This window comes from Myotis myotis, unplaced genomic scaffold (assembly GCF_014108235.1).
Source record: "Myotis myotis isolate mMyoMyo1 unplaced genomic scaffold, mMyoMyo1.p scaffold_m19_p_15, whole genome shotgun sequence".
NCBI lineage: Eukaryota > Metazoa > Chordata > Mammalia > Chiroptera > Vespertilionidae > Myotis > Myotis myotis.
In genome coordinates, this window is record NW_023416319.1 from 33,086,672 (window position 1) to 33,098,854 (window position 12,183).

The following is a 12,183-nucleotide window of genomic DNA, read 5'->3' on the forward strand; positions in this document are numbered from 1 at the left end:
CCAGTAGGGGGTGTACAGGAGGCAGCCAATTGATGATTTTCTGTCATCATTGATGTTTCTCTCTCTCTCTTCCTCTCTCTGAAATCAATGAAACATATTTTTTTAAAAGAAAAAGACTACAAAAGCTGGGGGTTCAAAAGATCGAGACATGGGATGAGGAAATAAAGCCTATAAATCTGACCAGGTCTGTCTAACTCTCATCCTCTAGCTTGAGCTTCATGACCAGATTCACCCCTTAAGCACCATGACCTGCCCTCATACAGCTTCAGACACCAACCAAGGCATACCATCAGCACTATCTCTTCAAAGTCACAGTCAGAAGTTAGAAGAGATTTCTTAATATCCTGATCTACCTCCCTGTATCTTTTCTCCGCCCCTATATTTATCCTATTGATACGAAGGGTCCTTGTTACCCTACTTGCCTACACACAAAAGATTAAGAAACAGAGAAGGATGTCCTCAGGCAGCCAGTGGTGCTAGAAGTATGAGTCTTTGCAAAATTGCAGGTGCAACTATTTTGTTTTGTAATTTCCATTTCTCAGGGCCTTAAAAAACACACACATTTTTGGCAATGACTTGGGCACTAACTCTGTTATTTGCATTCACATGTTATTTAAAAGAAGGTGTGATTGTATAGTGAGTGACCGGTGCTTTCACTGCAGAATCTTGTCTAGCGTCCTCCGTTCTCTGCCTGAACGAGCCAGAACATTTTCTCACACCTGAAGCCAACCGGAATCTAAGAAATTGTTAGGACATACCAAATTAACAAAATTTGATGGAACTGCTGACTACTCTGGGTGTAAATCCACCTACAATCAGAACTACTATCCAGGTTAATTCAAGATTTGGAAAAAAAATACACCCAAAACTAACTGTGACACAAGAAACTAGTAAAAAAAAAGTTATGTTAAATAACTTACTGTAAGTAGTAAGTAATATATTTAGTGTAAATTTTGCCTAAACTTCCAAGAGATTGATCTGTGCTGGATTAGACCTGGCATCCCAACAAACTTTGACTTGTTTTGGATGACCAAATTATTGTATTATTTATTTATTTATTTATTTTTGCTATTCCTCACCTGAGGATATTTTTTCCCATTGATTTTTAGAGAGAGTGGAAGGGAGGGGGGAGAGAGAAACACTGATATGAGAGAGACATAGCCATTGGTTGCCTCCCGCACTAGCCAGACCACCGCCTGGGATCGAACCTGCAACCCAGGTAGGACAAGGGCCAGGGATCGAACCTGCAACCAGGTATGCGCCCTTGATCAGGAATGGAACCTGCGACCCTTTGGTACTTGGGCCGATGCTCTAACCACTGAGCACACCGGCCAGGCTGGTGACCAACTTTTAACTGGTTATCAGTTGTTTCCCCAGCTCTGGGCGCTGCGGAAGCCAGACTAGGTGCCCTAGGGAGCCACCGGTGGAGCGGTCAGCACAAGTCCTCCCAGGTGCCAGTTGGGTGTCCAGGAGGCCCAGGGGCCCTGTCTGCCCAGCAGAATGGGAGGCTGGGCTCCTGCGCTCCCAGATGCTGAACTGGCGCGGCACAGCCCGGGAGAACTCGGGCTTTAATTCCGACCCTCCCGGGGGCACCTGCGAGCACAAGTCCCCACCAAGGCGCCGGGAGGCCTCGATGCCCTCTGGGAATTAGGGGCCCGCTGAGTCGTCCCCACCCCCACCCCCAGCTCTGCCACCAGCAGCCCCAGATGCGGTTACCGGAGTCCGGGACAGTTCTCCCCCGCGACCCCAACCCAAGAACACCTTTTTCCTCCCAGGACCCACTTCTCTCTCGCTCTCGCTTCCCATTCCGTTCAAAACGCCGCCCTCGGATTCCTGGGGGAACTTGCCCACCACGGAGACGCACCCCAGCAAAAGGGCTGTCAGCGGTGGGCACGCGCGCACGGAGCGTCTCAGCCCCCGGCACACACTCCCACCAGAAGCCGGTTCCGAGCTGTTTGGCCGCGGGTGACAGCGTCGCCGCCGCCGCCGCCTCCAACTCGGAGTCGGAGGAGTTACTTCTGGCCTCTGGGCGGCTCGGCAGCTCGGACGGCCGCCGACCCACGCGTGGGACCCTCCCGCGAGCTCCAGCCCTTTACCTGCGCACCGGCCGCGGTGGGGGACTCCGGGGCGCAGCACGGGGCGCGGTGCCCCGGGTGGGCCGGGCGGTGGTGCAGTGGGGACCTCGGCCGCCGCTGTCCCCTGGAGCGCCGGGCCTGCCGGGCGGTATTTATCCGGGGGCCCGGCCCCAGCCCCGGCCCCGGCCCCGGCCCCTGCCGGAGTATTGGGCAATCGGTCCCGCTACGCGCTGCCGCGGGAGCCGCCGCCCTCTGCCCCCGCCGAGCTCCGCGGCGGCGGCGGCCACATGGAGGAAGGGAGCCGGCCCCCTCCTCTGGGCTCCACCTTCTTTCTCGCCTCCTCCCCGGGAAGTCCTTCCCCGGGTTCTGCCCCACGCCGCACACACACCCCTCGCGGCTTTGCGGGGCACCTTGGCCAGTCTAAACCGGTTAGGACTGCGCGGGTGGCCGGGGGAAGGAGGCGGAGGCGGAGAAGATGGAGGCGGAAAAGCGGGCGGTGGGGGCGCTGCTCCAGCTCTCGCGGCCCGGAGCGGTGCGGGGCCAGGCCGGCCAGGCGGAGGGAGGGCAGTGCCAGGGCCCCGGGCCGGGCCGGGAGCCACCAAGGCGGTAGAGCTTGGCACCGCCGGCCGGGCGCCCTCTCCGCGCTCACAGGAGCGCGCCCGCCGCCGCGCTTGTGCCGACGCCGACCCTCCCAGGGCCCAAGCGCAGGTGGGGGGATCCCGGGGTCTAGAGATGAATGCGAGTCGCCCCTGGTCTCCCAGGCTCCCGGGGCCGCCGGGTGCCCGTCGGTCAGGAGTTGTATACTCCGCTGGCAGTGATCCCGGAGAAACGGGCACCAGAATTCTGGAGTCGGTGCTCCCGGGCAGAGAGCAGTGAGGATGCCAAGTGCTGTCCTTTGTGACAGCTCCGCGGAAAGCAGGGCGCCCCGCAGTGCACACATCTAAGGGGTGTCCTGCGGGTGGACTGCGCTGACAGTACACTCCCACCTGTGGCTGGAAGGTAATGGGCAAGGCGCTGTGTGCTGTATCCCCACAGTCACTGCAACCGACTGGCATAGTCCACAGGTACCAGGGCCTCACCTGGTGTGGGAACCGCCTACACTATGCACCTTTTGGTGTCCTGTGTGTGTGTACATATTTCTGGGAAGGGGCACCATACCTTCTACTAGCTTTTCAAAGGGGCCTGGGGCCACCCAGCACGGGGATGAGAATTCCCTTATACACGGAAGGCTCTGGTTTTGACTTACAGACCCTATACTTTGCAAAGGGTCGATTTCTGCGCTTCCTGAGCTTCCGTTTTCTTATCCTGCCTGTGAGATGAGAATGAAAAAACAAAACAAACAAAAAACTCTGTGGGCCCTGATGACGCATGTCAAGTTTTCTTACAGATATGCAAACAGCAGGTCATCACTTTGTCCCACTCCATTCCTTCCTACCAGGCTATGGGGAAGAGACTGGCCAGTGCTAGCTGACATTTTTTTGTTGTCGGAGGGAGAAAGATTAGGGAGGAAATTTAAGTAACAGTAAGACGAAAAGGGAGGTGATCCCAGGAATACTCTCTGGAAAGAAAAAATGAAAAGATGGTTCTGTTAACATAAAACATTTATTTCTTAGGAGAAGGGATACAATAGGGTTTCTCATCATGTTCTATTTTTTGAACACAATGGTTACTCAAGTGGTGTGGTTACACAAGTGTGCTCACTTTGTAATAATGCATTGATCTATACCAGTGGTTCTCAACCTTGGCTGCACATTAGAATCACCTGAGAATCTTTTTAAAATCCTGATTTCTGGGCCTCATCCTCTGGAAATTCTGTTTCTTTGTTATGGGGTGGGGCCACAACATTAGTAACAAAGAAACAGAATTTCCGGAGGATGAGGCCCAGAAATCAGCATTTTGAAAAGATTCCCAGGTGATTCTAATGTGCAGCCAAGGTTGAGAACCATTGATCTATACATTGTTAATTTGTGTCCTTTTCTCTATGTGTGTCAATAAAAGATATTTTAGAAAGTTTTTTCTTTGATTCAAATACCCCCTAATCGTCAGAACAAATGTCCTCTTGGTAGTTAGTCAAACCAATCACTGTATATGGAATTATATTGGGAGACAAGGAAACCCTGCCCGAAAATGTTTGTGTTCACCAATTAGTTTCTGAAGTTGCTATGTACCTGTTCTCATCTCCACCAAATCGCCACAGATTTCTTTTAAAGAGAGTATATGGCCAGCACTCCATGTCTGTTGGGGCCAGTCCACGCCTATCAACTAAGAACTGAAAATGAGCTTACCCTTACACACAGCATGGGCCAATGTTAGCATAAGACTAGATCCCAGAGGTCAAAAACTCAAATGCCTGGGGGTCCAGACTCAGTGTGATGAATGAAGTGGGCAGAGGGAAGCCTGGAGAACTTCAGGGGCATGGGAGCAGGCTCTGGGGCCATTGGCCACTTGGCTTTGGGAATAGCTGCCAGGCTGGAATGTGAAAATTGCCCCTACCCCTTGTGAAGGTTCATTGTTCAGTCACACCTCAGCAGAGCATGTAGCCATGCGAGAGAACTCAGCAATCGAACCCAACCCTGATGCTTTACCTATGAATGGAATTTGACCCAGAGAAGCTAGGGATGTTCCCCTGACCACCCCCCAGGGTGGAGAGGGGGTGGGGAGCAGGTTGGCAGAGACAAGACTAAAACTATCTCCCTACCATCCAGAGTTTTTACCCCCCAGTGACACAGGGATGCAAGAGCTGCTTGCAAGGTGAGGGGCAGATAAGTTCAATATTGCTGACTTTATAGCTCTGTGCAGCCACTGCCCTTTGGGTCTCTCTTGAGCCCAGACGTCAATGTACTTTCAACAGGATGAAGTGAGAGAAAAAGGCTGGCCATTTAAATGACCTGGATTTAAATGAACCTCCCTTGGGAAGAAAGAAACCCTAGGGAAAGCATTTAAAGAAAAAAAAACAAAGGAGCTTGTTCTGTACCTTGTATTATTATGATGAAGCATTTATTAAGAAGTTTGTGATGGGTGAAACAGTCTAAGCCTTTAAGAAGGTCTCCCCTTCTTAGACGATTTATTTCCCAATCTTTCAGCAAATAAGATGGGGAAATAAACCTGAAATTGCTCTGCAGTCCTCATCGCAGCAGCAACCAAGGGCAGAGGAAGGCATGGGTTGGTCAGAGGAGGGTGGGATATTAGCACAGCACCTGAGTTGCTGGTGCAGCGCCTGCCTGTCTGACCACACTTTCCTTCCTGGATTATTATACCAGGGTAGATTCCTTCCCTTTTGTACCCATTGTTCTTCCGCTGTTTATGAATGACAGCATAGCTGTATAGGCCCTACACTTTGAAATAAAGATAAGTAAAGAAAATCTAATTTAGAGTTTTTATAGTAGTTAACTCAGAGAGAGATCTAAAAATCATTCTATTCCATTTCATTCATTCACACTCGAACAGATAAAAGATCAGAAAATAATAGCAGTGGATAAATCTTTCCCTCTGGTGTTTGTAGAGTTTTTGTTGAAAGGACCAATTCTCAAATGTTAAAAATGACCTTTATTATTACATGCCATACATATTTTACTTGCAGTTCTCTAGGATATTGTTTCATCTTTTCTTACCTTTTCATTCATCATAGTCTCTGGCTCAAGTGATTTCAATTTGGGGAGAAGGGAGTGAGAGGGATAAATGCTAGTCTTTGAGTGCCTGGTAATTGCTAAGAGCCATGCTATTTCATTTATCCCTCAAAGCAATCTTACGTGGTTAAATAGTGCTACCTCCATTTTACAGATGAGGAAACTAGAGTTCAGAGACAATAAGCTGCTTGCTGAGTCACTCAATCAACAAGTCATGGAGAAGGATTCAGGCCCTTCTAGGCCCTTCTGAAGGTCTGGCTGTGCCCTTCCCACTCTACCTTAGAAAAATGATTCAAGGCTGGTAAGAGTTAACACTGAGAGGACTGACCTTTCACATGTATTAACTCATCTAAGGCTCACAATAAACCTACAAAGTAAGTGCTGTTATTATCATTGACATTTTTCCAATTATGAAAATGAACTAGAGAGAAGTTGAATAATTTGCCCCCATCATGAGGAGTAGGCTGGGGTTCAAATTCAGGCATTCAAGCTACAGAGAACCATGCTAGTATTTTCCACTCAACTAGTATTTTCCCATGAGAGTGGAAATCAGAATATAAAATTACACAGAATGTGCATGTCCTGTGTGTGTGTGTGTGTGTACATATATATACACTTTCTAGTTCTCATCTTTCTGACTTGCATTATACAGTTTCAAGGCCATGACCAAAACCAACCTACACCTTTATGTGTACCAGTTTCCAAAGCAGCCAGTATATTTCCTTGTATAGGACTCACAGCATCTGTAATGTGTTCATTGTCTGTTTGCACAGAGAAATTATAAACTCCTGAGAATAGATAGCAGGTCTGTCCTGTTCATTACTGTTCCTAGAGCACAATGAATGACCAAATGAGCGAGTGAATGAATGCATGCTCAAACTGTTAGTAATTTATTTTTGCTGCAACAGATCATTTAATTCTTCAGTTGCCTTACATGATGAAGGAGAAAAAGCATGACCTCTACTCTATATGTTCAGGCTCTATATAGTCTAAAATTTGTGGACAGTTCAAACATTTTGCCCTATGGTTTCAGCAAGTAAATATTTGTTTTTAAATATGATCACCATAGACCTATCCAACTTGCAGCAACTTTGTTTTGTTGAGTATAGTTTAGAAAATGGTTACTAACCCATTAAGCTAAAAGTTATAAAGAAAAAATATACTCTTTTTAAAAATATATTTTTATTGACTTCAGAGAGGAAGGGATAGGGAGAGAGAGATAGAAGCATCAAAGATGAGAGAGAATCATTGATTGGCTACCTCCTGCACTGGGGATCAAGCCTGCAACCCAGGCATGTGCCCTGACCAGGAATTAAACCATGATCTCTTGGTTCATAGTTGACACTCAACCACTGAGCCAAGCCAGCCAAGGGAAAAATATACTCTTGATGGAAAAATGTAAAGTCAAGCATGTTCCATAAATTCAAAGTCCCAGAAGAAAGAGTGTGACTGGCCTGACATGGGCAATGTAACCATCTCTCAGTTAGGGGAAGATGGGACACTTTGAGAGTACTCATTGGGGAACAGGTAATTCTCCAAAAGCAAACTGGGATGCTGACTAGACAAAACACAATAAATGTCCTCTACAGTGGGATAGGCCATGGGAGTTCTCGTCTCCATATGAAGGCTTTACTCAGAAAGCAAAGAGGCATCACTGAAGGATTCTAATAATGGGATGGCACTGTTGGGATTGTGTTTCAAAATGGCCACTCTTACAAACCATATTGGAGGATGGACTGGAAGGGAAATTAATTAGAAGGTTGATTTGATAGCTGAGGCAAAAAAATTTGTAAAATATAAAACCTATAAAATTATTATAAGATAGCCCAGCCGGTGTGGCTCAGTGGTTGAGTGTCGACCTATAAACCAGGAGGTCATGGTTCAATTCTCAGTCAGGGCACATGCCCAGGTTGCAGGCTCCATCCCTGGTGGGGGATGTGCAGAAGGCAGCCTAGCCATGGTTCTCTCTCATCATTGATGTTTCTCTCTCTCCCTCTTCGTTTCTCTCTGAAATCAATAAAAATATTTTTTAATTATTAAAAAATAAGGGGACCAATTTGAGAGCTTAAGAAGTACCATGCATCTGATGGATATGGGGATTAGTAAAAAGAAAGGTTTGGGATGGCTTCCAGGTTCCCCCTAAGAGCTTATAAACAATTGCTGGAAATTAGGGATGTATGCCTCATACTGCAGTATCCTCTACAATAGCCCAAATTTCAAAATATTATATCTCATTGTTCCAATAAAACATAAAAAATATTTAAAACACTCCAAATCTAAAATATAGCTCCAAGATATTTTCTTTTTGCAGCTGGAAATAATACAAAATTATTTGGTTAGACTCAAGTTTTCTGGCCTGTGATTTGGATAATAAAGTCATTGATGGGTGGACATATGCAATAGAAACAAAAAGGGGGAAACCTGTTCACTACCAGTATAGTGAGTAGTGGTGACTGCAAAGTAAATGCTGAAGTTTTAATGGGAACAGGCCTTTTGTAACGAAGAGGAATCTGGGTTGGTCATTAGGTTAAAGCAGTGGTTCTCAACCTTGGCTGCACATTAGAATCACCTGGGAATCTTTTCAAAATGCTGATTTCTGGGCCTCATCCTCCGGAAATTCTGTTTCTTTGTTACTAATGTTGTGGCCCCACCCCATAACAAAGAAACAGAATTTCCAGAGGATGAGGCCCAGAAATCAGGATTTTAAAAAGATTCTCAGGTGATTCTAATGTGCAGCCAAGGTTGAGAACCACTGCCTTAGAAGGAAGGGGCCAGATCCTTTGGCAGCAACAAGCAAATATCAATCAAACACCAGAGGCACAGCTGACTCAGACAGAGGCATGCCAGCACTTCTGCTATCCACAACCAAAGCCATCACTCTGTGTTCAGAGAAAAATCATTTCATTCTAAACCTAGAGTGGTATGACCCACAGTACAAATACTTGGATTATGGCACCCACCAAATGAAAGCTCAATTAACTCACAACATCATGAACAATTATAATCATGGTCATTTCCTTCCATTGAACCTGACCATCCAGACATACATATAGCTCAAAAAGGCTGCTTCTGGGTGTTTTAACATTCCCAGAATATTTTATGTCTTGATAATGCTTCTTTAAAAAAAAAAAAAAGTATATATTTTTTTATTTCACAGAGGAAGGGAGAGGAAGAGAAAGAAACATCAATGATGAGAGAGAATCATTAATTGGCTGCCTCCTATATGCCCTCCACTGGGCATCAAGTCCACAACCCGGGCATGTGTCCTGACCTGGAATCAAACTGTGACCTCCTGGATCGATGCTCAACCACTGAGCTATACCGGCTGGGCATGCATGCTTCTTTTGAAACTGCTGAATTTGAATCAGTCTTAGAACCAGAATAAACCTTGGAGATTAGCAGGTACAACCTCACACTCAATGTAGCATTTGACCTAATTTTTCAGATGAAAAAAACAGAAGTTTCAAAGGTCGAATGATAAGAGGCAAAGGGAATAGAGGATTAAAGCACACAGCCCTGAAGGCAAGTCTACCTATTACCTCGTAACCTTGATGAGGTTCCTTACCATCTCTGTGCCAATTTCCTCATCTATAAAAACGGGAGAGAATAATACCTATCTCATCTTGTGTTTGTGAAAATTCAGTGAGTTAAACCAGATAAAGTAGCTTAACACACAGCGCTCTATGTGTGCTTACGTTCATGAATATACCAAAGAATTCCAGTCAGGATTCTGATCCTCCCTCTCCAATAGTTGGAAAAGAAAAATTTTATCCACTGATAAGTTTACAGTGACTATGAATGGTTGTCATTTATAACATCCTTTCAGAATGCCTTGTCAAAAGCTGCATCTGAGTCCTTGAAATTCATTCAAGAAGAGTTTCTGTAGTGACAGGTATGAAAACTGGTCCAAGAAATCAACAAAGTCTAGCAACCAACAAAGTCTAAAAATTAGCCTTTTAACCAAGAAGACTTGAGACTTATTCCTCAGGTGTCAACTTGGGTTCGCCTTCTGTCAACAATGGTCTTAATGAATGGAAGAGTTGGATTCTAAATTAGATGTAATTCTTGGACAGGCGATTGGTTCAACTTTTCTTTGGCTGGTCAAGATTATTTTGTATGGCCCAAATAGCATATTTTATAAGGAGAAGTGTGCAGCTAATGAATAACAAGAACCCAAAACTCTATTTTCAAAGGGTCTGCTTATGGGAAAGGAACTATAAGAATCATTTGTAGGGGGGAAACTAAGATGGCGGCATAGATAAACACCGGGAAATTGCCGCCTCCCACAACAATTGAAAAATACCGCAAAGGACAGAGCAGACATCATCCAGAACAACAGGAAGGCTGGCTGAATGTAAATTCTACAACTAGAAGGAAAGAAAAGCACGCTGAGAGCCAGAGGACCTGCGGAGGTGAAGTGCAGAGGTACGGCGGCTCGCGCGCGGGAAGGGGGTGGCACCTGAGGACGCGGCTGTCTTTTTGAATCACAAGCTCCCGACTGCTCTGAACTCCGGTTCCAGCAAGTCTCTGGGGACCCAGGACTCATACGGGGAGAAGCTGGTCTGTCGGGCAGCGGGCGAACTTGAGGGCGGCTTTCCCTCAGAGGTGCTTGCAGCCGTTACCTGGACACTGAGACGCGACTCCGGGCGGAGAATCAGCCATAGCTGCTTTCTCCGCCCTTTGATTCCCTGAGACCCCGCCCCACCCAGGCTGCGGCAGAGGCTTTTGCATGTGAATGTACCTAACTGCAGCCGAGCCAGGCAGACCCGGAACTTCTGAGAGAGAAGGCCCAAGGCCCCGCAGCAGCTTGCATTGCTTCACAGCTGAGCCTCTTCGTGGCTCCTGCTGTGTGGCCTCAGGCAGAGGCTGAATTAGCACCTCCTTAGATCCAGGAGCCACTGTACCCAGTGGTAAGAGGGGGACCATCCAGATTGCAACTCCTCAGATCCATAAGGGACACACTCAGGGAGCACACTCGTGAGCACCAAAGCCCCACTGAAGCAAGTCTTGCCCCAGAAGGGTGTCTTCAGCACAGAAGTTCTCCCACTTCAGACACAGCTGATTCTCACAGCCAATTGGCCTGGAGGGCAATTCCTCCCAGTGATCCTACAACAACCAAGGCACCAAGAGTGCCCCAAGAGTGTCCACCTCAGGTAACTGGGGAGGCTGAGCCACTGAGCCCTACAGGACACCTGGCGCGCAGGGCCACTCTATCAACACAGGGAAGCAGCCAAAATGCGGAGACAAAGAAACAGGTCACAAATGGCAGAAATGGAGGAAAGCAAACGATTGGATATAGAGTTCAAGGCCACGTTTATAAGGTTTTTCAAGAATTTTATGGAAACTGCCGATAAATTTAATGAATCCCTCAATAAGTATAGTGAGACCATGGAGAACATGAAAAAGGACCAACTAGAAATTAAGCATACACTGACTGAAATAAAGAATAATTTACAGAGATCCAACAGCAGACAAGAGGATCCCAAGAATCAAGTCAAAGATTTGAAATACAAAGAAACAAAAAATACCCAACCGAAAAAGAAAAAAGAAAAGAGATTCCAAAAATATGAAGATAGTGTAAGGAACCTCTGGGACAACTTCAAGCGTACCAACATCAGAATTATAGGGGTACCAGAAGGAGAGAGAGGGCAAGATATTGAAAACCTTTTTGAAGAAATAATGACAGAAAACTTCCCCTACCTGGTGAAAGAAATGGACTTACAAGTCCAGGAAGCGCAGAGAACCCCAAACAAAAGGAATCCAAAGAGGACCACACCAAGACACATCATAATTAAAATGCCAAGAGCAAAAGATAAAGAGAGAATCTTAAAAGCAGCAAGAGAAAGACAGTCAGTTACCTACAAGGGAGTACCCATACGACTGTCAGCTGATTTCTCAACAGAAACCATGCAGGCCAGAAGAGAGTGGCAAGAAATATTCAAAGTGATGAGTAGCAAGAACCTGCAACCAAGATTACTTTATCCAGCAAAGCTATCATTCAGAATAGAAGGTCAGATAAAGAGCTTCACGGATTAGAAAAAGCTAAAGGAGTTCATCACCACCAAACCAGCATTATATGAAATGCTGAAAGGTATTCTTTAAGAAGAGGAAGAAGAAAAAGGAACTCTTACCATTTGCCACAGCATGGATGGAACTGGAGAGCGGATAAATACCACAGGATCTCACTCATTTGTGGAATATAATGAACAATATAAACTGATGAACAAGGACTGATCCAGAGACGGAGAGGCATTGATTGGACTGTCAGGCCTTGGAGGAAAGGTAGGGGAGGGGAGGGGTAAGGGGGAAAGATCAACCAAAGGACTTACATGCAAGCATATAGGCCTAACCAATGGACATGGACAACGGGGGGGTGAGGGTATGAGCGGGGGGGGGGGGGGGTAGAGGGTAACGTGGGGACAAGGACACATATGTAATATCTTAATCAATAAAAAATATATTAAAAAAAAGAATCATTTGTA

The 12,183-nt window shown here is 46.4% G+C and overlaps 1 protein-coding gene across 1 annotated transcript in view; it reads right to left on the bottom strand.

The window, feature by feature from the left end:
- Window positions 1–2,397, bottom strand: part of SLC16A9 (solute carrier family 16 member 9) — a 64,306-nt gene extending 61,909 nt beyond the window's left edge. Inside the window, exon 1 of the mRNA XM_036336806.1 lies at window positions 2,097–2,397. The gene's annotated coding sequence lies outside the window, so the exon portion shown is untranslated. The remainder of the gene's footprint in view (window positions 1–2,096) is intronic.
- Between the last annotated feature and the right edge of the window lie 9,786 nt (window positions 2,398–12,183).